Raw genomic sequence first — 6000 nt, 5'->3', positions numbered from 1 at the left:
AGACCCAGTCCCTCCCCCTGATGCCAATGTATCTGAAGCTTCATAGTAACCTTGGCACTCTGATGAGACAGACCAATTCATTCCCTCTCAGGCCAATGTCTCTGATCCTATTGCACCTGAGCAGCTCACCTAATACATCCCACATCCTTACAGAAATCCACTTTCACAAGAAATCCTTGAGCCTGTCCCACCTTCTGACTCCAATAGGACTCCCCAGAATAATGAAACAAATCCTTCAGATGAGGCTGAGGGTCGGCCAAAAAAGAAAAGGAGAATATCAACAAAGAGGCCCCCTCCTACAGGACAGTCATTCATCCCTAATCCTGATCCGGACAAGTCTCCAACCTTCTATGTCCCAGTTGATAAGGATGATTTTTCTGATGACAACCCTGGGTATCATTGCTATGAATAAGAGGACTTGCGTAGCATACCTAGTGATGAAAATTCTGACGAGACCTCAGCCTTTTCTCAGAGTAATGCTGATGCCCCTGTTAGTCAGGTGAGGTTGGAAGTGGGAATGGAATTTGAGACTCTAAATCAATTTAGGAAAGCAGTCCGGAAATTTAATACAAACATCGGAAGAAGCATTTTCTTTGCATGCTGTGTCTCTACAAGGTCAAAGGCTATATGCTACGATGAAGATTGTCCTTGGCAAATATACTGTGCCAAAAGGACATTTCCAGCAAGTTATCAGGTTAAGACCTTTGTCAACGAACACACATGCAGTAGGGACAATCACTACAAGTCAGCAGATGATAAATGGGTGATTGATGAGCTAGAAGAAAGAATAAGACTTTAATCAAACTTGAGTGTGAGAGAGGCTGACCAGTTTTTCAGAGCTGAGTATGATGTACTTATCAATGAGAGAAAGATTTATAGATCTATGAAGAAGGAAAAGGAGAGGATTGAGGGATTTGAGATTGCACAGTATGCAATTCTTCGCGACTATGCTAATGAGATTCTGAAGACTAATCCTGGCTCTACAGTTAGGATACACTCATACACACAAATCACATGCCTGATTCAAATCCCATTTTTCTGAGGATCTATATGTATGTTTTGAGGCATGCAAGAGTGGATTTGTAGGTGGTTGTAGACCATTCATAGGGTTGGATGGCACATTTCTTAGAGGATATTATGGGGGTCAGCTATTAACAGTTATAGGACAGGATGCAAATAACCACATTTACCCCATTGCATATGCAATTGTTGAATCAGAAAATAAAGACAGTTGGAAGTGGTTTTTAGATATCCTTCAGAATGATGTGGGAGATTTTCAGGCGAACGGGTTTAACTTCATGTCGGACATGCAGAAGGTATTTGTGTTTTAATTCTGCAATATATAGGTTTTTATGCTTGACTAATGAACTAGAGTTAGATGCATACTGTAGAAGAATGATTAGTGTGGTTTAGGGTCTGGTAGTATGTTTATTGAATTATGATAAATGTTGTTTATGGTCATTGAAGTCTGAAAATTGAATTATTGTTTTCATGCTTGTTATTGATAGTTGTTGAAGTGTGATTATTGAATGCTATTTATATTAATGGTTATCTGTAGGGGTTAATTCCTGCAGTCCAAAAAATGTACTCAAACGCCAACCACAGATTCTTTTCCATGCATATATGGCAATTTTAAAATTTATCTTTAAAATTTAACTAAAAATAGTCAGAATTTATTTTATTTAGTATTTTTTTTAATTGTTGCTATTTTCACTTGATGTTTTATTTTTTCAACAGAATGTCGAATGAATCAAATTTGTATTAAAATCTCAATTCGAAAAATAGATACGACTCCTCTAAAAAATTACTTAATATTAGTGACAAAACGAATTGCGTCGAACTACTGATGACAAATTATAATAAATAAGTAAAATAAATAAAAGTCTTGAATAAAAATGTAAAATTGAACTTAAAAGAAAACAAAATAACAATGAAATAATTAAAAGTAAAGTAATAAAAAGAAAGAAAACAAAAGACAACAAAATAAAATGGGCTCCTAACACACATATACTTGCACTTCATGATTTTTCTTTGCATTGCTAAGACTGAAATAGTTGCAGAATTTGTATGATAATCTAGTGTTTTTTATTAAAGTTTCAGAACTCTTCTGAGTTTCTCATATTTATAGACCATGAAGATAAACTTGCCATGGAGAATCTGACCCACGATCTTACTTTCTCCTTTTTCTCAGACCCATGAACTTGTCTTGACCATAAAGAACTTTGGCTCTCAAGTTTTTAACACTCATATCTTCTTCGGTCAACCCACGTTTTCTTCGACTTGCTCTTCAAATTTCGCATCCATATATATTCTCTATTCAGGTTGAAGGTCGAGGAACAAGTTTTGATGTTCAAAGAAGGACAATAACTATTTTTCGATGTCGACATTTTTTGCACTATTTGTTTTCAATTTTGACTTCTTCGTCTCTGTTTTTGTGGTCGAAACACTAAATTTAATTAAATCTATGAAAGATGGGGTTATATTTTGAATTTTATACGGCATTCTTAATTTACATGTCAAGAACTAATATGTTATAGATTATAATTTTTTTATTTAAGGATTTGTTATGAACTAATTATTATATATACAAAATAAAATTAAAATTTTCAATACTTATTTAATTGAACGAATGAGTTAATAACTTGAGCAATTCAAATTAGTTAATAAGTTGGCTATATTATTTAAACAATTGGTAATTAGTAATTATTCATTGTGTGACACTCTACAACAAATGTAATGATATATGCGTCCATTTTTATTGTTATCATTAATAATAAATTTACCGATAGATTGAGTAGGACTCAAACATTTATATATAATCTGATTCTATGTGAAGATGGAGAACTTCAAAATTCAAAAATCTTCCCCTACCAATTAGCCCTATAAGGATAGATCTCAATAAGTAAATAAAATAGATGTTAGGAAACGTTACAATTTACGTACAAGACTGCACGTACGTTTAAAAATATAATTTTGCTACGTTATCAACAGTATTTTTATCAACTTCTGTTAACTCTTATTTATGATTATGTTTAATGGAAGTATCTTTGTGGATGTGTCTAATAAAAATATTTTTTTATGACTGTATCTAATAAAAGTGTCTTTATATATATATTTTCTGAATATATCTCCTTATATATGTGTTTAAAATATAATAATTAATTATTATTGATAATAAGTTGAGAGATAATATATTAGTACCCTATACTTTCCCTTAAAAATAATAAAACCTTTAACTACCTCTATCTCTTATCATCTTACTACTAGTCTACTACTATTTAATATAAGATTAGTAGTTGGTTTAATATTTGAGAGTGATTAAGATATGATACGTAAATGTGAATTATATAAAAAGAAATGTTATGAGTATCAACATAATTTATTATTATTTTTTTAATTATAAATTTATTTTTTAATTTAATATTGTATTTTTAATTCACATTTTTTAATATTAATAACTAATTAATAATAAAAAATAATAAATTTTGTTAAATTTTAGTATTTTTTTAAATAAATAAACAAGTCACGTCAACACATAATCAAAATAATATTTGAAAAATAATATAATAATAAATTAAATTGATTTTTTATTAATTAGATAGTGATTTATCAAAAAATAATTATATCGTGTTATTAATTTATTATGTAATTGATAGAAAGATGAATGTAACAAAGACTTGTGTCTCAATTGGAGTACTAGTTTTGAAAATTGCGGTTATATTCTTGACTTGTGTGAAATTGAAGAGGAAGAAGAAAAGAGATGAATGGGTGAGGCACTCATTCCTAGAAAGAAATTTAAAAGAGGATCATTCAAAAACAATAATAATGAAGTTTTTCAAAGTCATGACTCATGATTCTTGCCGGCCATTGTGGGTCACTTGAATTTATCTTTGCTCATTCTGCTTTTGCAAAATTATATACACATTCATCCACCATAAAAATCCATTTCATTAATATCTTGGGGGGATCACAAATTCACAATCACCAAATACACTAATTCATATTAAACTACTTGCTTCTAGCTATATATATATAGCTAGTTTTGTAGTTAATAAAACTAAATATATTTTATTAGGATGGATGAAATAAAATAATATTTTAATTTTGACCATATCTTAAAACAAACTATTATTAGATATTTGACTCCTTTTTCTTTTTTACGTTTGACTTAAGAATTCAAATGTTCAACGAAACTAACAAACTAAACCCACATGATTGTATACTCCCATGTATTTTTTTGTTACTTTAGATAAAGTTTAATTTGGCCTTGATTTTTTTTTTACCTAATAGCCAGTTAGAGAGTGTCCATAAATAGGGCCCACTTAGATTTAATTAGATTTGGATATTAACTTAATATTTGATCAAATTTATTTTAAATACCCAAATTTAAGTTTAAATTAACGGAAAAATAAATCTTCTTAATTTTTTTTAATTGTTCTGCAAATTAAAGTATGATATTTTAGTATCTAATATATATATATATTATTAGTTCTATTTAAAGAATATATAAGGTTTAACTCAAAATGAATAAAATTAAACAATATTAATTTGATACATAATCAGTGTATATAATTTTATAAATTTACACAATAAATTATAAAATTTTATCTTTAAAAATTAAATTAAATAAATATTATATAATATTTATATTAAAATATAATATTATAAAAACAATAACATATAATATAAAAAATATTAATCAAGTATAATATTTAATTATTAAATTTTACTGTAAAATATATATTTTAGTTATAGAATATTATTTCAACTGAGTCATATGATCCAAATCTAATTCGAAAATTACATATGTTAAAAGCGATAAATTTAAATGCAACAAAATATATTTTAAATTTGAACTAAATTTCAGATCGAGTCAAGTCTTCAACACTGCTATAATCAAGTTAAAATCTAAATTAAGTTGAATTTTCTATTACTAATCTACTTAACGTAGGATGTATACGTAGTTAATTACCATTATGGTAATTTTAACTGAAACTATATCTATATAATTTAGTTCATTCTGAGAAAAAAAAAAGTATACCTATTAAATTGTGTTCGATACCTCTTATGTCATGCATGTAACCTAACTATATAAAATTGCCATAATAGTAATTATTAATTAATAATACACATAATCACTATATGAAAGAATTAGGATGATTCATTATTATAAAAAACTCAAGGACTAAATAAACCAAGTCGAATCTGTAATAAGGGACTGCAGATTTTAAGATGGGTTGAAGTGACTATGAATTTTTTATTGGAAAAGAGTACCATATTTCAATAGGAGTTAGAATTAGTTAATCAATTTCATAGAGTTTTACAATCTGTCAGGTTAACAAGTGAGAGGGAAGACAAAATAGTATGAAAATTCGATAGATCAGAAATTTATTCTACTAATTCATTTGTGCAGGTTTTGCAGGTTGAGACTCTCTCGGAAGACATTACGAGTTATAGTTTCACAAGATCTATATGAAAAAGGACTAGTACCACTAAGAATTGAGCTATTCACCTAGTTTGTATTAGTTGGTAGGGTCAATACTAAAGAAAAATTGATTAGATTGGGCATTATTGATCACAGGGATATGATTTGTGTTTTATGTAAAAAAAAAAAAAACTTAGAATAATTTCCACTTATTCATTGGCTGTGAGTTTACGTGGCAGGTGTGGTGTGCTTGGTTATACGCCTATAATAAGCTTTGGTCTATTTCAGAAACCATTAAACAATACTTTGAGAGTTGGACATGAGCTCCTGTAAAAAAAGACGAACGTAACAAATGACTGATTGGCTTTTTTGCTATCATTTGAAAATTGGAATACGTGGTTGAAAAGGAATGCCAGGATTTTCAAGGAATCAAGAAACAGACGACTACAACAAAAACGCCATTTAGCGGCGGTTCCTGTAGCCGTTTAGCGGCGGTTTTGAACCGCCGCAAAACATTTCGCGGCGGTTTCTTGGACCGCTGGAGGACGGGGCGCGGCAAAACAGATTGCAGCGGT

The sequence above is a fragment of the Arachis ipaensis genome, chromosome B6 (genome assembly GCF_059453495.1).
Source record: "Arachis ipaensis isolate K30076 ecotype BB chromosome B6, ASM5945349v1, whole genome shotgun sequence".
NCBI lineage: Eukaryota > Viridiplantae > Streptophyta > Magnoliopsida > Fabales > Fabaceae > Arachis > Arachis ipaensis.
This window is presented reverse-complemented; position numbering follows the sequence as displayed.